Here is a 22,460-nt window from a genome sequence, read left to right on the forward strand (position 1 = left end):
AAAAATGACTGATTACACTTCATGAGGGTTGTCTAATCACACAAGTGAAGTTTTGAAAAGATCTGACCTTTATTACCCTTCAAACCTGACCCTATGCACCATTTTAAGGTACTTCCAGTTGACATAGGAAGCTGAACGTGAACACATACCCTCCTTGGGGTAGGCTCTTATTTAATATTGAGTTTTAAGTCTTTATGTTAAGAACTGACTTATTAACAGAGGGTTAAATGAGTGTGTGTTACTTCATAAAAATCACATAAAATCACAGAATTCTCGCAGAGCTTCGAGACCCACTTTAAAAATGTTCGTGTGAACAAACTGCAAACTGGATCTGTGAATTTTTTGAAAAAAAAATTCCTCTTCGTGAACATCACCAAAGTGGACAATGTACGATTTCTCTTAAATTACGATAGATAAACGGCTGGTTTTCTTTTTTTCCTGACACCGTATGCTTATGTACTTTGACGTGAAGCGGTCAAATTGCACCCTACTTTGCGTTTTTGACCTTAATCCCAGAAAAATGGCCATAACTCAAAAAAGCGCAGAGGCCTCGACGCCATCTTGTTCGGCGGCCAACTTCCCTTTACTCAAACCTACGGCTCGCCGAGTTCGTCTTCGAAATATTTTCAGTTTAGGAGAAAAGGCCGCGCTCGTTTGCCCCGTGTTTCGTCGCGCCTGCAATATGAGTTATTTGCCCCCTTGTGGGAATTTTCGAGAATGCGGAGTCCAAGTCAAAAATTTGTTATTTTTATAAAACGGTGACCGAAACGTCCGAGACGATTTCTTCGATGACTTCCTGAAAGAGCTCCCCCCCGCCCTCGCCCGACGCCGTCCACGCGATTTTCTGAGACGAAGTCGGACGTCTAGTAAGGGACCGTACATTCGCAATGGGAGAATCTTCACCGATCATATGGCTCCCGTCTCACACTTCCCTTAAGGTATGTTAATGATAAACTGTTGCTTGGCGGCAGGCTTAAGGATGACTTGAGTCCAACCGACTGTGCTTATGGAGATCTTTGAAGTCAGTTGTGAAAGAGACTTTGTGGACCAATCGAAAGGTGGAAACATTTGTTTGTAGCAAAAACATTGTTGGCATTTTGTCTAAACATTATGTTGCGAAATGCAGCATTGTATTTATGCCACGCTGGTACTTCAATCAAGAGATAGTTGAGAAGCCACTCTAACCCCCCCGGTCATGATGTGTCATACGCGCCCCATGCGCTTCCAATATGAAATTGTCCATACATGCGTTCCTCCTTAGCACAGAACAATGCAATAGGTTTTCAACATCCAGAGCTTTTGTGTATTTATTGTGGCTAGTAGGATAGCTGCATGGGAAACTGTTGCTGATGATGTATTTGTCAGAAGTCATTGTATTTGTCCGTTTTTTCCCACAAGGCTGAAATATGTGCCCTCGCTTAGAAATGTTTGCAAGGTTTGTTTGTATTTCATCCAACTATCTGTGCTAAAAAGTGATGGCTACAGTATATGTAATTTCTTCCACTTTTTGAGTGAGCCAAAGTTCAAGCTGCTTATCTAATTGGTGAGAATGCAATGTCTGTTTATCAGACTCACTTTGACTTTATATGGTGTACCAAGAGATGTACCTTTGCTTACGGCCATACCAGCCTGAATATGCCCGATCTCGTCTGATCTCGGAAGCTAAGCAGGGTCGGGCCTGGTTAGTACTTGGATGGGAGACCGCCTGGGAATACCAGGTGCTGTAAGCCTTTTGTCCACTAGGGGGTGTGGCATTATTTCATCAGCAACACTGCCTTGTAGTAAGCATTTGATGCTGAATTGACTAAATGCAGCTTCTATGGGCTAGTCTCCCCTGCCCTTTTAATACGATCAAAGTTCCTTGTGTTGTCAGGGAGCAACTGCCTTTTATGCATAAGACAAATAAGAATATTGTTACTGAATGCAGCTTGTGTGTGCTCTGTGCTCCCTCGCCCTGTTCAAATGATCAAAGGAAATAATGCTGGTGAGGAGTGGAACTGGACTGGTGTCTGATGGCCCTGTGTTTTCCATGTTGGAATGACAACCCTTCTTTTATGGAGTAAATCAAAAGCACAAGAGAATCTGAGATGTTATCGATAATAAATCAATTGGTTTCATGCATTTGTCTGTGTGTGTGTGTGTGTGTCTGAATGTGATTGTATTTCGTCATATCGCAAACATTTGTGATATCAGATAGGTTAAGATATTAAAAAGTAATTGGTGATTTTTTCGACAGTGTTGCATGATGGGAATCTAGTGGTTCACTGATATAATCTAGTAAACAAAATAAACTACTTTTTCACCACTCTGTGTGCAAGTGCATTCCTAAACGGCATTTAACGCAGGTCGATGTGATATGATATTATCACAACAAAAAGTGGTTCCCGTTAGCGGAAAATGTTGGCACTGGAGAGACTTGCCCTCCACTAAGCAGAAGAGATACTGTGATCAAGAAGTTGGTTGACCCAGTGTGGGGCTCAGCCATTCCACTCTGGCTGGGCTGACCCCTTTTGAATTTTCCAAATGTGGGAATCTCGAATGCAAAATTTATGGTAGTGGTCGTTTGCAAAATTTATGGTAGTGGTCGTTTGCGCTGTACCCTGATATCTTTGTAAGGGAAAGTCCCCCCTCAATTGTACAAAATAACATGGCAACTTATTGGCAGCCGAGCGGACCATATACACGATGGGATTGTGTGGGGATTTCACATTACATCCGGCGCTGTTTCGTCCAAAGTTGATGACAAATGCCATATTGTAAATGAGCTGTGTAACACCCCAAAAATCCTATAGTGGGCGAGTGTGTTTCCATCTTAATTTTTTATAGCTTACTGTAACGCAAGTCAAGACCCAAGAGTCATATTTTGAAATTTTGAAATTTTGAAAGTTTTGGCAAAACTTATCACCCCTTATGTCAATTACACATGTGTAAGAACTGTATGAAAATACTTTTGTCAATTTTATTAACATAATTTTTTGGACATTTTTATTTGGACTTAAGGAATATGTTTTGTGCATTTGGAATGTGATTTCATAGGAAGTCAAAAGTCAAAAGTCAAAAATGTCAAATATTTGGAAAAAATTTATCACCCCCTTTAAAAAAGTGCTTTCTGGACCGTTTTTTGAAATTCTTTCGATTTTTATGTCAATTACACATGTATAAGAACTGTATGAAAAATACTTTAGTCACATTTTACTGTCATAATTTTTTATAAATGTTTACTTGTACTTAAGGAATATGTTTTGTGCATTTGCAATCTGATTTAATACGAAGTCAAAAAATGTGAATAAATTAGAAAAAACGTATCACCCCCCAAAACCTCCATAAATCACTCAGGCCAGCACCCATTGATTTGGGGCCGTAGTATAGTGCTCCCATGGACGTCTGGATGACACCTAAAAGCATTTAAAACCGTTTTGAAAAATGACGCCTGGTAACCCAAAACATGAAACATAGAATATTTTTTGACTTTGTTTGGAAACCTCCATAAATCACTCAGGCCGTACCCCATTGACTCGAGAAGAAAAACATAAAATATTTTCCAGAAAAAAAACAGAATATTTTCTGAGTTTTTGTGAAAACCTCCATAAAACACTCAGGCCAGCCCCCATTGATTTTTGGCCGTAGAATAGTGCTCCCAGAGCGGGTATGGAGAGTCTGGATGCTCCCTAAACGCAATTTCAACCATCTTGAAACATGGCACCTGGTACCCCAAAAAAAATACCAGGTGCACGAACAGTTTGGACTTGTGTGTGTGTGTGTGAGCTTTTCTTTGACATCTGTTTAGAGAAATGACTGATTTACAGTTCATGAAGGTTGCCTAATCACACACTTAAAGTTTTGGAAAGATCTGACTTTTTTAACCCTTTGAAACAGCACCTATGACCCCATTTTAAGGCACTTCCGGTTGGCACAGGAAGCTATAAGTAAATACCTATCCTGATCGGGGTATGCTTTTACAGAATCCTGAGTTTTAAGTCTATACGTTAAGAACTGACTGATTTACAAAGGGTTGAATGCACTATATATCACAAACTGCTGGTTGGGTATGGCAAAACACTTTTAGGGTGATTTTATCACTTCCGGTTGCTCCAGGAAGCTTAGAATCAACACAGGTAGACCTCATAGTGGCTTGATGGATTGTCATTGAAGACAGGTTCATAAGACATTCATAACCCACATAGGGTTTATTTAAAGAATGCACGTTACATTTGCATATGATTCAACAGTGAAAAACATCACATCATATTGCAAACATAACACACTGTTGAATCATATTGCAAACACACACTGTTTACATTTGCAATATGATGTGTTGAATCATATTGCAAACATAACACACACTGTTACGTTTGCATATGATGTGTTGGATCATATTGCAAACATAACACACACTGTTACATTTGCAATATGATGTGTTGAATCATATTGCAAACATAACACACACTGTTACGTTTGCAATATGATGTGTTGAATCATATTGCAAACATAACACACACTGTTACATTTGCAATATGAATGTGTTGAATCATATTGCAAATCTAACGTGCATTTGCAATATGATGTGATGTTGAATCATATTGCAAATGTAACGTACATTCTCTTAAATACTTTAGAAATGCAAAAGTCAACGTCCTGATGACCTCAGGATGGCCGGGCAGTGATAGTGGTTCCTCTCCATCGCTCGTTGTGTTAAATTTCATCATGTCGCTTTTTGTGATGGTACCCCCCGTTGAAACATATTGCAAATGTACAAAAGTCAAGTAGCAAGTCGGTGTCCATCAGTCAATTAGATATATTCAGACACCAAACTGATACCATCTGACACCAAACTCACTTTTACCAACTCCTTTAGAAGCCAACTATCACATATTTCAGAGCAGGCCCAAAATTCACAGCGCCTTCTATTTAAACCATAATAAAACAAATAATACGTAGTTATGTTCTAGCTGCGGGTCCAATATTCACATTATGTTTAGCCCTATGTGAGGCGACCTGGAATCCCAAGTTTCGGCTCGATAGGTCATTCGGTGCCCGAGCAAAACCCTAATTGGTGCTGAAAATCCACTTTTTTCCATGCCTTGCTACGGGGTGCTTGAATGAGCAATCGGACAGAATCGTTGAGGTCCATCTCTATGGGCCGAGCCGGTTTCAATGCACCTAGTCTTGAGACTCTGGGACTTTTCTAAATGTCGCCAGTTTCGTTGAGCTCAAAATGAATTGAAAACATTGCAAATACACGAGGCTGTTTATCGGTCTGAGAACCTTCTAGAGCCACATAACTCACCGTGCACAATCGACCTGAGGTCTAGAACAGGTTTGTAAAGTTTCAGAACTCTAGGTCTGACGGTTCTTTAAAAGTTGGAACAAAACTAACTACTACAGGCACTGTCTGCCTCTTAGACCCTCAGTGTGTCCCTCCATCATTTCTGTGTGGGTGTGTTTTTTTTTTTTTTTAATCTGATGGGATGAATGACTGATTTACAGTTCAGGAGGGTTGTCTATTCACATATATGAAGTTTTGGAAAGATTTGACATTTTATCCCTTTGAAACAGCCCATTTGACACCAATTAAGGCACTTCCGGTTTGCACAGGAAGCTAAAAGTAAACACTTATCATTACTGGAGTATGCTTTTACAGAATCCTGAGTTTTATGTCTGTATGTTAAAAATTGACTGATTTACATAGGGCTGAATGCACTATTTCTCTCAAACTGCAGGTTGGCTATGGCAAACACTTTTAGGGTGATTTAACCACTTCCGGTTGCTCCAGGAAGCTTAGAATCGACACAGGTAGACCTCATGGTGGCCTGATGGACTGACATCAAAGACAGGTTCATAAGACATTCATAACCCACATAGGCTTCAGGTTGAATTGAGAGGTGCAGTCAATGTATTCCTATGGAGCGACATGTCATTGTAAATTGTTTGATGTAAACACCAGCTTTTAACTGTTAAGGGTTAATGCCACAAGGTCAAGGTTAGGCTTGCACAGATCGGGAGGACCTTAAGAACATTCCTGAGGTGAAATTGTGCTTCTAACCTTAACGGTTTCTCTCTCTGTCTCCCAAAAGCAAATAAAATTGACATGAGGTCAAAAGGTCATTTGGGTCCATTTTCTTGTAACGGTCGCTGCGCTCAGACCGAGCGAGCTACGGTCAAGCGGGGCATCTCGTTGAACTCGGCACGGCCTGGAGATAATAGTCATGCCATTGCAGGCTTTGTGTGTCTTTAAGCACCGTACTTTTCACTCCATCCTTCCTTTTGTGTGTGTGTGTGTTTGTGTGAGAGAGCTTTTCTTTGACATCTGTTGGGAAAAATGACTGATTACACTTCATGAGGGTTGTCTAATCACACAAGTGAAGTTTTGAAAAGATCTGACCTTTATTACCCTTCAAACCTGACCCTATGCACCATTTTAAGGTACTTCCAGTTGACATAGGAAGCTGAACGTGAACACATACCCTCCTTGGGGTAGGCTCTTATTTAATATTGAGTTTTAAGTCTTTATGTTAAGAACTGACTTATTAACAGAGGGTTAAATGAGTGTGTGTTACTTCATAAAATCACATAAAATCACAGAATTCTCGCAGAGCTTCGAGACCCACTTTAAAAATGTTCGTGTGAACAAACTGCAACTGGATCTGTGAATTTTTGAAAAAAAAATTCCTCTTCGTGAACATCACCAAATGGACAATGTACGATTTCTCTTAAATTACGATAGATAAACGGCTGGTTCTTTTTTCCTGACACCGTATGCTTATGTACTTTGACGTGAAGCGGTCAAATTGCACCCTACTTTGCGTTTTGACCTTTAATCCCAGAAAAATGGCCATAACTCAAAAAGCGCAGAGGCCTCGACGCCATCTTGTTCGGGCCAACTTCCCTTTACTCCAAACCTACGCTCGCCGAGTTTCGTCTTCGAAATATTTTCCGTTTAGGAGAAAAGGCCGCGCTCGTTTGCCCCGTGTTCGTGCGCCTGCAATATGATTTATTTGCCCCCTTGTGGGAATTTTCGAGAATGCGGAGTCCAAGTCAAAAATTTGTTATTTTTATAAAACGGTGACCGAACGCCGAGACGATTTCTTCGATGACTTCCTGAAAGAGCTCCCCCCCGCCCTCGGCCCGACGCCGTCCGCGATTTTCTGAGACGAAGTCGGACGTCTAGTAAGGGACCGTACATTCGCAATGGGAGAATCTTCACCGATCATATGGCTCCCGTCTCACACTTCCCTTAAGGTATGTTAATGATAAACTGTTGCTTGGCGGCAGGCTTAAGGATGACTTGAGTCAACCGACTGTGCTTATGGAGATCTTTGAAGTCAGTTGTGAAAGAGACTTTGTGGACCAATCGAAAGGTGGAAACATTTGTTTGTAGCAAAACATTGTTGGCATTTTGTCTAAACATTATGTTGCGAAATGCAGCATTGTATTTATGCCACGCTGGTACTTCAATCAAGAGATAGTTGAGAAGCCACTCTAACCCCCCGGTCATGATGTGTCATCCGCGCCCCAGTGCGCTTCCAATATGAAATTGTCCATACATGCGTTCCTCCTTAGCACAGAACAATGCAATAGGTTTTCAACATCCAGAGCTTTTGTGTATTTATTGTGGCTAGTAGGATAGCTGCATGGGAAACTGTTGCTGATGATGTATTTGTCAGAAGTCATTGTATTTGTCCGTTTTTCCCACAAGGCTGAAATATGTGCCCTCGCTTAGAAATGTTTGCAAGGTTTGTTTGTATTTCATCCAACTATCTGTGCTAAAAGTGATGGCTACAGTATATGTAATTTCTTCCACTTTTGAGTGAGCCAAAGTTCAAGCTGCTTATCTAATTGGTGAGAATGCAATGTCTGTTTATCAGACTCACTTTGACTTTATATGGTGTACCAAGAGATGTACCTTTCGCTTACGGCCATACCAGCCTGAATATGCCCGATCTCTTCTGATCTCGGAAGCTAAGCAGGGTCGGGCTGGTTAGTACTTGGATGGGAGACGCCTGGGAATACCAGGTGCTGTAAGCCTTTTGTCCACTAGGGGGTGTGGCATTATTTCATCAGCAACACTGCCTTGTAGTAAGCATTTGATGCTGAATTGACTAAATGCAGCTTCTATGGGCTAGTCTCCCCTGCCCTTTTAATACGATCAAAGTTCCTTGTGTTGTCAGGGAGCAACTGCCTTTTATGCATAAGACAAATAAGAATATTGTTACTGAATGCAGCTTGTGTGTGCTCTGTGCTCCCTCGCCCTGTTCAAATGATCAAAGGAAATAATGCTGTGAGGAGTGGAACTGGACTGGTGTCTGATGGCCCTGTGTTTTCCATGTTGGAATTACAACCCTTCTTTTATGGAGTAAATCAAAAGCACAAGAGAATCTGAGATGTTATCGATAATAAATCAATTGGTTTCATGCATTTGTCTGTGTGTGTGTGTGTGTGTCTGAATGTGATTGTATTTCGTCATATCGCAAACATTTGTGATATCAGATAGGTTAAGATATTAAAAAGTAATTGGTGATTTTTTCGACAGTGTTGCATGATGGGAATCTAGTGGTTCACTGATATAATCTAGTAAACAAAATAAACTACTTTTTCACCACTCTGTGTGCAAGTGCATTCCTAAACGGCATTTAACGCAGGTCGATGTGATATGATATTATCACAACAAAAGTGGTTCCCGTTAGCGGAAAATGTTGGCACTGGAGAGACTTGCCCTCCACTAAGCAGAAGAGATACTGTGATCAAGAAGTTGGTTGACCCAGTGTGGGGCTCAGCCATTCCACTCTGGCTGGGCTGACCCCTTTTGAATTTTCCAAATGTGGGAATCTCGAATGCAAAATTTATGGTAGTGGTCGTTTGCAAAATTTATGGTAGTGGTCGTTTGCGCTGTACCCTGATATCTTTGTAAGGGAAGTCCCCCCTCAATTGTACAAAATAACATGGCAACTTATTGGCACCGAGCGGACCATATACACGATGGGATTGTGTGGGATTTCACATTACATCCGGCGCTGTTTCGTCCAAAGTTGATGACAAATGCCATATTGTAAATGAGCTGTGTAACACCCCAAAAATCCTATAGTGGGCGAGTGTGTTCCATCTTAATTTTTCATAGGCTTACTGTAACGCAAGTCAAGACCCAAGAGTCATATTTTGAAATTTTGAAATTTTGAAAGTTTTGGCAAAAAACTTATCACCCCCTTAAAAAAGTGCTTTCTGGACCGTTTTTCGAAATTCTTTCGATTTTTATGTCAATTACACATGTGTAAGAACTGTATGAAAATACTTTTGTCAAATTTTATTAACATAATTTTTTGGACATTTTTATTTGGACTTAAGGAATATGTTTTGTGCATTTGGAATGTGATTTCATAGGAAGTCAAAAGTCAAAAGTCAAAAATGTCAAATATTTGGAAAAAATTTATCACCCCCTTTAAAAAGTGCTTTCTGGACCGTTTTTTGAAATTCTTTCGATTTTTATGTCAATTACACATGTATAAGAACTGTATGAAAATACTTTAGTCACATTTTACTGTCATAATTTTTTATAAATGTTTACTTGTACTTAAGGAATATGTTTTGTGCATTTGCAATCTGATTTAATACGAAGTCAAAAATGTGAATAAATTAGAAAAAACGTATCACCCCCCAAACCTCCATAAATCACTCAGGCCAGCACCCATTGATTTGGGGCCGTAGTATAGTGCTCCCATGGACGTCTGGATGACACCTAAAAGCATTTAAAACCGTTTTGAAAAATGACGCCTGGTAACCCAAAACATGAAACATAGAATATTTTTTGACTTTGTTTGGAAACCTCCATAAATCACTCAGGCCGTACCCCATTGACTCGAGAAGAAAAAACATAAAATATTTTCCAGAAAAAAAACAGAATATTTTCTGAGTTTTTGTGAAAACCTCCATAAAACACTCAGGCCAGCCCCCATTGATTTTTGGCCGTAGAATAGTGCTCCCAGAGCGGGTATGGAGGATCTGGATGCTCCCTAAACGCAATTTCAACCATCTTGAAACATGGCACCTGGTAACCCCAAAAAAATACCAGGTGCACGAACAGTTTGGACTTGTGTGTGTGTGTGTGAGCTTTTCTTTGACATCTGTTTAGAGAAATGACTGATTTACAGTTCATGAAGGTTGCCTAATCACACACTTAAAGTTTTGGAAAGATCTGACTTTTTAACCCTTTGAAACAGCACCTATGACCCCATTTTAAGGCACTTCCGGTTGGCACAGGAAGCTATAAGTAAATACCTATCCTGATCGGGGTATGCTTTTACAGAATCCTGAGTTTTAAGTCTATACGTTAAGAACTGACTGATTTACAAAGGGTTGAATGCACTATATATCACAAACTGCTGGTTGGGTATGGCAAAACACTTTTAGGGTGATTTTATCACTTCCGGTTGCTCCAGGAGGCTTAGAATCAACACAGGTAGACCTCATAGTGGCTTGATGGATTGTCATTGAAGACAGGTTCATAAGACATTCATAACCCACATAGGGTTTATTTAAAGAATGCACGTTACATTTGCATATGATTCAACAGTGAAAAACATCACATCATATTGCAAACATAACACACTGTTGAATCATATTGCAAACACACACTGTTACATTTGCAATATGATGTGTTGAATCATATTGCAAACATAACACACACTGTTACGTTTGCAATATGATGTGTTGGATCATATTGCAAACATAACACACACTGTTACATTTGCAATATGATGTGTTGAATCATATTGCAAACATAACACACACTGTTACGTTTGCAATATGATGTGTTGAATCATATTGCAAACATAACACACACTGTTACATTTGCAATATGATGTGTTGAATCATATTGCAAATCTAACGTGCATTTGCAATATGATGTGATGTTGAATCATATTGCAAATGTAACGTACATTCTCTTAAATACTTTAGAAATGCAAAAGTCAACGTCCTGATGACCTCAGGATGGCCGGGCAGTGATAGTGGTTCCTCTCCATCGCTCGTTGTGTTAAATTTCATCATGTCGCTTTTTGTGATGGTACCCCCCCGTTGAAACATATTGCAAATGTACAAAAGTCAAGTAGCAAGTCGGTGTCCATCAGTCAATTAGATATATTCAGACACCAAACTGATACCATCTGACACCAAACTCACTTTTACCAACTCCTTTAGAAGCCAACTATCACATATTTCAGAGCAGGCCCAAAATTCACAGCGCCTTCTATTTAAACCATAATAAAACAAATAATACGTAGTTATGTTCTAGCTGCGGGTCCAATATTCACATTATGTTTAGCCCTATGTGAGGCGACCTGGAATCCCAAGTTTCGGCTCGATAGGTCATTCGGTGCCCGAGCAAAACCCTAATTGGTGCTGAAAATCCACTTTTTTCCATGCCTTGCTACGGGGTGCTTGAATGAGCAATCGGACAGAATCGTTGAGGTCCATCTCTATGGACCGAGCCGGTTTCAATGCACCTAGTCTTGAGACTCTGGGACTTTTCTAAATGTCGCCAGTTTCGTTGAGCTCAAAATGAATTGAAAACATTGCAAATACACGAGGCTGTTTATCGGTCTGAGAACCTTCTAGAGCCACATAACTCACCGTGCACAATCGACCTGAGGTCTAGAACAGGTTTGTAAAGTTTCAGAACTCTAGGTCTGACGGTTCTTTAAAAGTTGGAACAAAACTAACTACTACAGGCACTGTCTGCCTCTTAGCCCCTCAGTGTGTCCCTCCATCATTTCTGTGTGGGTGTGTTTTTTTTTTTTTTTTAATCTGATGGGATGAATGACTGATTTACAGTTCAGGAGGGTTGTCTATTCACATATATGAAGTTTTGGAAAGATTTGACATTTTTATCCCTTTGAAACAGCCCATTTGACACCAATTAAGGCACTTCCGGTTTGCACAGGAAGCTAAAAGTAAACACTTATCATTACTGGAGTATGCTTTTACAGAATCCTGAGTTTTATGTCTGTATGTTAAAAATTGACTGATTTACATAGGGCTGAATGCACTATTTCTCTCAAACTGCAGGTTGGCTATGGCAAACACTTTTAGGGTGATTTAACCACTTCCGGTTGCTCCAGGAAGCTTAGAATCGACACAGGTAGACCTCATGGTGGCCTGATGGACTGACATCAAAGACAGGTTCATAAGACATTCATAACCCACATAGGCTTCAGGTTGAATTGAGAGGTGCAGTCAATGTATTCCTATGGAGCGACATGTCATTGTAAATTGTTTGATGTAAACACCAGCTTTTAACTGTTAAGGGTTAATGCCACAAGGTCAAGGTTAGGCTTGCACAGATTGGGAGGACCTTAAGAACATTCCTGAGGTGAAATTGTGCTTCTAACCTTAACGGTTCTCTCTCTGTCTCCCAAAAGCAAATAAAATTGACATGAGGTCAAAAGGTCATTTGGGTCCATTTTCTTGTAACGGTCGCTGCGCTCAGACCGAGCGAGCTACGGTCAAGCGGGGCATCTCGTTGAACTCGGCACGGCCTGGAGATAATAGTCATGCCATTGCAGGCTTTGTGTGTCTTTAAGCACCGTACTTTTTCACTCCATCCTTCCTTTTTGTGTGTGTGTGTGTTTGTGTGAGAGAGCTTTTCTTTGACATCTGTTGGGAAAAAAGACTGATTACACTTCATGAGGGTTGTCTAATCACACAAGTGAAGTTTTGAAAAGATCTGACCTTTATTACCCTTCAAACCTGACCCTATGCACCATTTTAAGGTACTTCCAGTTGACATAGGAAGCTGAACGTGAACACATACCCTCCTTGGGGTAGGCTCTTATTTAATATTGAGTTTTAAGTCTTTATGTTAAGAACTGACTTATTAACAGAGGGTTAAATGAGTGTGTGTTACTTCATAAAATCACATAAAATCACAGAATTCTCGCAGAGCTTCGAGACCCACTTTAAAAATGTTCGTGTGAACAAACTGCAACTGGATCTGTGAATTTTTTGAAAAAAAAATTCCTCTTCGTGAACATCACCAAATGGACAATGTACGATTTCTCTTAAATTACGATAGATAAACGGCTGGTTCTTTTTTTCCTGACACCGTATGCTTATGTACTTTGACGTGAAGCGGTCAAATTGCACCCTACTTTGCGTTTTTGACCTTTAATCCCAGAAAAATGGCCATAACTCAAAAAGCGCAGAGGCCTCGACGCCATCTTGTTCGGGGCCAACTTCCCTTTACTCCAAACCTACGCTCGCCGAGTTTCGTCTTCGAAATATTTTCAGTTTAGGAGAAAAGGCCGCGCTCGTTTGCCCCGTGTTCGTGCGCCTGCAATATGATTTATTTGCCCCCTTGTGGGAATTTTCGAGAATGCGGAGTCCAAGTCAAAAATTTGTTATTTTTATAAAACGGTGACCGAACGTCCGAGACGATTTCTTCGATGACTTCCTGAAAGAGCTCCCCCCCGCCCTCGGCCGACGCCGTCCGCGATTTTCTGAGACGAAGTCGGACGTCTAGTAAGGGACCGTACATTCGCAATGGGAGAATCTTCACCGATCATATGGCTCCCGTCTCACACTTCCCTTAAGGTATGTTAATGATAAACTGTTGCTTGGCGGCAGGCTTAAGGATGACTTGAGTCAACCGACTGTGCTTATGGAGATCTTTGAAGTCAGTTGTGAAAGAGACTTTGTGGACCAATCGAAAGGTGGAAACATTTGTTTGTAGCAAAACATTGTTGGCATTTTGTCTAAACATTATGTTGCGAAATGCAGCATTGTATTTATGCCACGCTGGTACTTCAATCAAGAGATAGTTGAGAAGCCACTCTAACCCCCCCGGTCATGATGTGTCATACGCGCCCCATGCGCTTCCAATATGAAATTGTCCATACATGCGTTCCTCCTTAGCACAGAACAATGCAATAGGTTTTCAACATCCAGAGCTTTTGTGTATTTATTGTGGCTAGTAGGATAGCTGCATGGGAAACTGTTGCTGATGATGTATTTGTCAGAAGTCATTGTATTTGTCCGTTTTTTCCCACAAGGCTGAAATATGTGCCCTCGCTTAGAAATGTTTGCAAGGTTTGTTTGTATTTCATCCAACTATCTGTGCTAAAAAGTGATGGCTACAGTATATGTAATTTCTTCCACTTTTTGAGTGAGCCAAAGTTCAAGCTGCTTATCTAATTGGTGAGAATGCAATGTCTGTTTATCAGACTCACTTTGACTTTATATGGTGTACCAAGAGATGTACCTTTGCTTACGGCCATACCAGCCTGAATATGCCCGATCTCGTCTGATCTCGGAAGCTAAGCAGGGTCGGGCCTGGTTAGTACTTGGATGGGAGACCGCCTGGGAATACCAGGTGCTGTAAGCCTTTTGTCCACTAGGGGGTGTGGCATTATTTCATCAGCAACACTGCCTTGTAGTAAGCATTTGATGCTGAATTGACTAAATGCAGCTTCTATGGGCTAGTCTCCCCTGCCCTTTTAATACGATCAAAGTTCCTTGTGTTGTCAGGGAGCAACTGCCTTTTATGCATAAGACAAATAAGAATATTGTTACTGAATGCAGCTTGTGTGTGCTCTGTGCTCCCTCGCCCTGTTCAAATGATCAAAGGAAATAATGCTGGTGAGGAGTGGAACTGGACTGGTGTCTGATGGCCCTGTGTTTTCCATGTTGGAATTACAACCCTTCTTTTATGGAGTAAATCAAAAGCACAAGAGAATCTGAGATGTTATCGATAATAAATCAATTGGTTTCATGCATTTGTCTGTGTGTGTGTGTGTGTGTCTGAATGTGATTGTATTTCGTCATATCGCAAACATTTGTGATATCAGATAGGTTAAGATATTAAAAAGTAATTGGTGATTTTTTCGACAGTGTTGCATGATGGGAATCTAGTGGTTCACTGATATAATCTAGTAAACAAAATAAACTACTTTTTCACCACTCTGTGTGCAAGTGCATTCCTAAACGGCATTTAACGCAGGTCGATGTGATATGATATTATCACAACAAAAAGTGGTTCCCGTTAGCGGAAAATGTTGGCACTGGAGAGACTTGCCCTCCACTAAGCAGAAGAGATACTGTGATCAAGAAGTTGGTTGACCCAGTGTGGGGCTCAGCCATTCCACTCTGGCTGGGCTGACCCCTTTTGAATTTTCCAAATGTGGGAATCTCGAATGCAAAATTTATGGTAGTGGTCGTTTGCAAAATTTATGGTAGTGGTCGTTTGCGCTGTACCCTGATATCTTTGTAAGGGAAGTCCCCCCTCAATTGTACAAAATAACATGGCAACTTATTGGCACCGAGCGGACCATATACACGATGGGATTGTGTGGGATTTCACATTACATCCGGCGCTGTTTCGTCCAAAGTTGATGACAAATGCCATATTGTAAATGAGCTGTGTAACACCCCAAAAATCCTATAGTGGGCGAGTGTGTTCCATCTTAATTTTTTATAGGCTTACTGTAACGCAAGTCAAGACCCAAGAGTCATATTTTGAAATTTTGAAATTTTGAAAGTTTTGGCAAAAACTTATCACCCCTTATGTCAATTACACATGTGTAAGAACTGTATGAAAATACTTTTGTCAAATTTTATTAACATAATTTTTTGGACATTTTTATTTGGACTTAAGGAATATGTTTTGTGCATTTGGAATGTGATTTCATAGGAAGTCAAAAGTCAAAAGTCAAAAATGTCAAATATTTGGAAAAAATTTATCACCCCCTTTAAAAAAGTGCTTTCTGGACCGTTTTTTGAAATTCTTTCGATTTTTATGTCAATTACACATGTATAAGAACTGTATGAAAATACTTTAGTCACATTTTACTGTCATAATTTTTTATAAATGTTTACTTGTACTTAAGGAATATGTTTTGTGCATTTGCAATCTGATTTAATACGAAGTCAAAAATGTGAATAAATTAGAAAAAACGTATCACCCCCCAAACCTCCATAAATCACTCAGGCCAGCACCCATTGATTTGGGGCCATAGTATAGTGCTCCCATGGACGTCTGGATGACACCTAAAAGCATTTAAAACCGTTTTGAAAAATGACGCCTGGTAACCCAAAACATGAAACATAGAATATTTTTTGACTTTGTTTGGAAACCTCCATAAATCACTCAGGCCGTACCCCATTGACTCGAGAAGAAAAAACATAAAATATTTTCCAGAAAAAAAACAGAATATTTTCTGAGTTTTTGTGAAAACCTCCATAAAACACTCAGGCCAGCCCCCATTGATTTTTGGCCGTAGAATAGTGCTCCCAGAGCGGGTATGAAGGTCTGGATGCTCCCTAAATGCAATTTCAACCATCTTGAAACATGGCACCTGGTAACCCCAAAAAAATACCAGGTGCACGAACAGTTTGGACTTGTGTGTGTGTGTGTGAGCTTTTCTTTGACATCTGTTTAGAGAAATGACTGATTTACAGTTCATGAAGGTTGCCTAATCACACACTTAAAGTTTTGGAAAGATCTGACTTTTTTAACCCTTTGAAACAGCACCTATGACCCCATTTTAAGGCACTTCCGGTTGGCACAGGAAGCTATAAGTAAATACCTATCCTGATCGGGGTATGCTTTTACAGAATCCTGAGTTTTAAGTCTATACGTTAAGAACTGACTGATTTACAAAGGGTTGAATGCACTATATATCACAAACTGCTGGTTGGGTATGGCAAAACACTTTTAGGGTGATTTTATCACTTCCGGTTGCTCCAGGAAGCTTAGAATCAACACAGGTAGACCTCATAGTGGCTTGATGGATTGTCATTGAAGACAGGTTCATAAGACATTCATAACCCACATAGGGTTTATTTAAAGAATGCACGTTACATTTGCATATGATTCAACAGTGAAAAACATCACATCATATTGCAAACATAACACACTGTTGAATCATATTGCAAACACACACTGTTACATTTGCAATATGATGTGTTGAATCATATTGCAAACATAACACACACTGTTACGTTTGCAATATGATGTGTTGGATCATATTGCAAACATAACACACACTGTTACATTTGCAATATGATGTGTTGAATCATATTGCAAACATAACACACACTGTTACGTTTGCAATATGATGTGTTGAATCATATTGCAAACATAACACACACTGTTACATTTGCAATATGATGTGTTGAATCATATTGCAAATCTAACGTGCATTTGCAATATGATGTGATGTTGAATCATATTGCAAATGTAACGTACATTCTCTTAAATACTTTAGAAATGCAAAAGTCAACGTCCTGATGACCTCAGGATGGCCGGGCAGTGATAGTGGTTCCTCTCCATCGCTCGTTGTGTTAAATTTCATCATGTCGCTTTTTGTGATGGTACCCCCCCGTTGAAACATATTGCAAATGTACAAAAGTCAAGTAGCAAGTCGGTGTCCATCAGTCAATTAGATATATTCAGACACCAAACTGATACCATCTGACACCAAACTCACTTTTACCAACTCCTTTAGAAGCCAACTATCACATATTTCAGAGCAGGCCCAAAATTCACAGCGCCTTCTATTTAAACCATAATAAAACAAATAATACGTAGTTATGTTCTAGCTGCGGGTCCAATATTCACATTATGTTTAGCCCTATGTGAGGCGACCTGGAATCCCAAGTTTCGGCTCGATAGGTCATTCGGTGCCCGAGCAAAACCCTAATTGGTGCTGAAAATCCACTTTTTTCCATGCCTTGCTACGGGGTGCTTGAATGAGCAATCGGACAGAATCGTTGAGGTCCATCTCTATGGGCCGAGCCGGTTTCAATGCACCTAGTCTTGAGACTCTGGGACTTTTCTAAATGTCGCCAGTTTCGTTGAGCTCAAAATGAATTGAAAACATTGCAAATACACGAGGCTGTTTATCGGTCTGAGAACCTTCTAGAGCCACATAACTCACCGTGCACAATCGACCTGAGGTCTAGAACAGGTTTGTAAAGTTTCAGAACTCTAGGTCTGACGGTTCTTTAAAAGTTGGAACAAAACTAACTACTACAGGCACTGTCTGCCTCTTAACCCCTCAGTGTGTCCCTCCATCATTTCTGTGTGGGTGTGTTTTTTTTTTTTTTTTAATCTGATGGGATGAATGACTGATTTACAGTTCAGGAGGGTTGTCTATTCACATATATGAAGTTTTGGAAAGATTTGACATTTTTATCCCTTTGAAACAGCCCATTTGACACCAATTAAGGCACTTCCGGTTTGCACAGGAAGCTAAAAGTAAACACTTATCATTACTGGAGTATGCTTTTACAGAATCCTGAGTTTTATGTCTGTATGTTAAAAATTGACTGATTTACATAGGGCTGAATGCACTATTTCTCTCAAACTGCAGGTTGGCTATGGCAAACACTTTTAGGGTGATTTAACCACTTCCTGTTGCTCCAGGAAGCTTAGAATCGACACAGGTAGACCTCATGGTGGCCTGATGGACTGACATCAAAGACAGGTTCATAAGACATTCATAACCCACATAGGCTTCCGGTTGAATTGAGAGGTGCAGTCAATGTATTCCTATGGAGCGACATGTCATTGTAAATTGTTTGATGTAAACACCAGCTTTTAACTGTTAAGGGTTAATGCCACAAGGTCAAGGTTAGGCTTGCACAGATCGGGAGGACCTTAAGAACATTCCTGAGGTGAAATTGTGCTTCTAACCTTAACGGTTCTCTCTCTGTCTCCCAAAAGCAAATAAAATTGACATGAGGTCAAAAGGTCATTTGGGTCCATTTTCTTGTAACGGTCGCTGCGCTCAGACCGAGCGAGCTACGGTCAAGCGGGGCATCTCGTTGAACTCGGCACGGCCTGGAGATAATAGTCATGCCATTGCAGGCTTTGTGTGTCTTTAAGCACCGTACTTTTTCACTCCATCCTTCCTTTTTGTGTGTGTGTGTGTTTGTGTGAGAGAGCTTTTCTTTGACATCTGTTGGGAAAAATGACTGATTACACTTCATGAGGGTTGTCTAATCACACAAGTGAAGTTTTGAAAAGATCTGACCTTTATTACCCTTCAAACCTGACCCTATGCACCATTTTAAGGTACTTCCAGTTGACATAGGAAGCTGAACGTGAACACATACCCTCCTTGGGGTAGGCTCTTATTTAATATTGAGTTTTAAGTCTTTATGTTAAGAACTGACTTATTAACAGAGGGTTAAATGAGTGTGTGTTACTTCATAAAATCACATAAAATCACAGAATTCTCGCAGAGCTTCGAGACCCACTTTAAAAATGTTCGTGTGAACAAACTGCAACTGGATCTGTGAATTTTTTGAAAAACAATTTCCTCTTCGTGAACATCACCAAATGGACAATGTACGATTTCTCTTAAATTACGATAGATAAACGGCTGGTTCTTTTTTTCCTGACACCGTATGCTTATGTACTTTGACGTGAAGCGGTCAAATTGCACCCTACTTTGCGTTTTTGACCTTTAATCCCAGAAAAATGGCCATAACTCAAAAAGCGCAGAGGCCTCGACGCCATCTTGTTCGGGGCCAACTTCCCTTTACTCCAAACCTACGCTCGCCGAGTTTCGTCTTCGAAATATTTTCAGTTTAGGAGAAAAGGCCGCGCTCGTTTGCCCCGTGTTCGTGCGCCTGCAATATGATTTATTTGCCCCCTTGTGGGAATTTTCGAGAATGCGGAGTCCAAGTCAAAAATTTGTTATTTTTATAAAACGGTGACCGAACGTCCGAGACGATTTCTTCGATGACTTCCTGAAAGAGCTCCCCCCCGCCCTCGGCCCGACGCCGTCCGCGATTTTCTGAGACGAAGTCGGACGTCTAGTAAGGGACCGTACATTCGCAATGGGAGAATCTTCACCGATCATATGGCTCCCGTCTCACACTTCCCTTAAGGTATGTTAATGATAAACTGTTGCTTGGCGGCAGGCTTAAGGATGACTTGAGTCAACCGACTGTGCTTATGGAGATCTTTGAAGTCAGTTGTGAAAGAGACTTTGTGGACCAATCGAAAGGTGGAAACATTTGTTTGTAGCAAAACATTGTTGGCATTTTGTCTAAACATTATGTTGCGAAATGCAGCATTGTATTTATGCCACGCTGGTACTTCAATCAAGAGATAGTTGAGAAGCCACTCTAACCCCCCCGGTCATGATGTGTCATACGCGCCCCATGCGCTTCCAATATGAAATTGTCCATACATGCGTTCCTCCTTAGCACAGAACAATGCAATAGGTTTTCAACATCCAGAGCTTTTGTGTATTTATTGTGGCTAGTAGGATAGCTGCATGGGAAACTGTTGCTGATGATGTATTTGTCAGAAGTCATTGTATTTGTCCGTTTTTTCCCACAAGGCTGAAATATGTGCCCTCGCTTAGAAATGTTTGCAAGGTTTGTTTGTATTTCATCCAACTATCTGTGCTAAAAAGTGATGGCTACAGTATATGTAATTTCTTCCACTTTTTGAGTGAGCCAAAGTTCAAGCTGCTTATCTAATTGGTGAGAATGCAATGTCTGTTTATCAGACTCACTTTGACTTTATATGGTGTACCAAGAGATGTACCTTCGCTTACGGCCATACCAGCCTGAATATGCCCGATCTCTTCTGATCTCGGAAGCTAAGCAGGCTCGGGCCTGGTTAGTACTTGGATGGGAGACCTCCTGGGAATACCAGGTGCTGTAAGCCTTTTGTCCACTAGGGGGTGTGGCATTATTTCATCAGCAACACTGCCTTGTAGTAAGCATTTGATGCTGAATTGACTAAATGCAGCTTCTATGGGCTAGTCTCCCCTGCCCTTTTAATACGATCAAAGTTCCTTGTGTTGTCAGGGAGCAACTGCCTTTTATGCATAAGACAAATAAGAATATTGTTACTGAATGCAGCTTGTGTGTGCTCTGTGCTCCCTCGCCCTGTTCAAATGATCAAAGGAAATAATGCTGGTGAGGAGTGGAACTGGACTGGTGTCTGATGGCCCTGTGTTTTCCATGTTGGAATTACAACCCTTCTTTTATGGAGTAAATCAAAAGCACAAGAGAATCTGAGATGTTATCGATAATAAATCAATTGGTTTCATGCATTTGTCTGTGTGTGTGTGTGTGTGTCTGAATGTGATTGTATTTCGTCATATCGCAAACATTTGTGATATCAGATAGGTTAAGATATTAAAAAGTAATTGGTGATTTTTTCGACAGTGTTGCATGATGGGAATCTAGTGGTTCACTGATATAATCTAGTAAACAAAATAAACTACTTTTTCACCACTCTGTGTGCAAGTGCATTCCTAAACGGCATTTAACGCAGGTCGATGTGATATGATATTATCACAACAAAAAGTGGTTCCCGTTAGCGGAAAATGTTGGCACTGGAGAGACTTGCCCTCCACTAAGCAGAAGAGATACTGTGATCAAGAAGTTGGTTGACCCAGTGTGGGGCTCAGCCATTCCACTCTGGCTGGGCTGACCCCTTTTGAATTTTCCAAATGTGGGAATCTCGAATGCAAAATTTATGGTAGTGGTCGTTTGCAAAATTTATGGTAGTGGTCGTTTGCGCTGTACCCTGATATCTTTGTAAGGGAAGTACCCCCTCAATTGTACAAAATAACATGGCAACTTATTGGCACCGAGCGGACCATATACACGATGGGATTGTGTGGGATTTCACATTACATCCGGCGCTGTTTCGTCCAAAGTTGATGACAAATGCCATATTGTAAATGAGCTGTGTAACACCCCAAAAATCCTATAGTGGGCGAGTGTGTTCCATCTTAATTTTTCATAGGCTTACTGTAACGCAAGTCAAGACCCAAGAGTCATATTTTGAAATTTTGAAATTTTGAAAGTTTTGGCAAAAACTTATCACCCCCTTAAAAAAGTGCTTTCTGGACCGTTTTTCGAAATTCTTTCGATTTTTATGTCAATTACACATGTGTAAGAACTGTATGAAAATACTTTTGTCAAATTTTATTAACATAATTTTTTGGACATTTTTATTTGGACTTAAGGAATATGTTTTGTGCATTTGGAATGTGATTTCATAGGAAGTCAAAAGTCAAAAGTCAAAAATGTCAAATATTTGGAAAAAATTTATCACCCCCTTTAAAAAAGTGCTTTCTGGACCGTTTTTTGAAATTCTTTCGATTTTTATGTCAATTACACATGTATAAGAACTGTATGAAAATACTTTAGTCACATTTTACTGTCATAATTTTTTATAAATGTTTACTTGTACTTAAGGAATATGTTTTGTGCATTTGCAATCTGATTTAATACGAAGTCAAAAATGTGAATAAATTAGAAAAAACGTATCACCCCCCAAACCTCCATAAATCACTCAGGCCAGCACCCATTGATTTGGGGCCGTAGTATAGTGCTCCCATGGACGTCTGGATGACACCTAAAAGCATTTAAAACCGTTTTGAAAAATGACGCCTGGTAACCCAAAACATGAAACATAGAATATTTTTTGACTTTGT

At 40.3% G+C, this 22,460-nt stretch overlaps 3 non-coding genes and 5 pseudogenes across 3 annotated transcripts; all 8 read left to right on the forward strand.

Moving 5' to 3' along the window:
- The first annotated feature begins 1,611 nt into the window (after nt 1-1,611).
- LOC120043238 lies at nt 1,612-1,730 on the forward strand. The gene has a single exon (XR_005476363.1). It is a non-coding gene; the product is annotated as a 5S ribosomal RNA (ribosomal RNA).
- Nucleotides 1,731-2,423: 693 nt separating this feature from the next.
- On the forward strand, nt 2,424-2,573 carry LOC120043270 (annotated as a pseudogene).
- Nucleotides 2,574-7,908: 5,335 nt separating this feature from the next.
- LOC120043251 lies at nt 7,909-8,025 on the forward strand (annotated as a pseudogene).
- A 691-nt stretch (nt 8,026-8,716) lies between these two features.
- On the forward strand, nt 8,717-8,866 carry LOC120043271 (annotated as a pseudogene).
- A 5,386-nt stretch (nt 8,867-14,252) lies between these two features.
- Nucleotides 14,253-14,371, forward strand: LOC120043239. Its single transcript, XR_005476364.1, has one exon. It is a non-coding gene; the product is annotated as a 5S ribosomal RNA (ribosomal RNA).
- Nucleotides 14,372-15,064: 693 nt separating this feature from the next.
- Nucleotides 15,065-15,214, forward strand: LOC120043272 (annotated as a pseudogene).
- A 5,341-nt stretch (nt 15,215-20,555) lies between these two features.
- On the forward strand, nt 20,556-20,674 carry LOC120043246. The gene has a single exon (XR_005476371.1). It is a non-coding gene; the product is annotated as a 5S ribosomal RNA (ribosomal RNA).
- A 693-nt stretch (nt 20,675-21,367) lies between these two features.
- Nucleotides 21,368-21,517, forward strand: LOC120043273 (annotated as a pseudogene).
- The last annotated feature ends 943 nt before the right edge of the window (nt 21,518-22,460 follow it).

Source organism: Salvelinus namaycush, unplaced genomic scaffold (assembly GCF_016432855.1).
Source record: "Salvelinus namaycush isolate Seneca unplaced genomic scaffold, SaNama_1.0 Scaffold880, whole genome shotgun sequence".
NCBI lineage: Eukaryota > Metazoa > Chordata > Actinopteri > Salmoniformes > Salmonidae > Salvelinus > Salvelinus namaycush.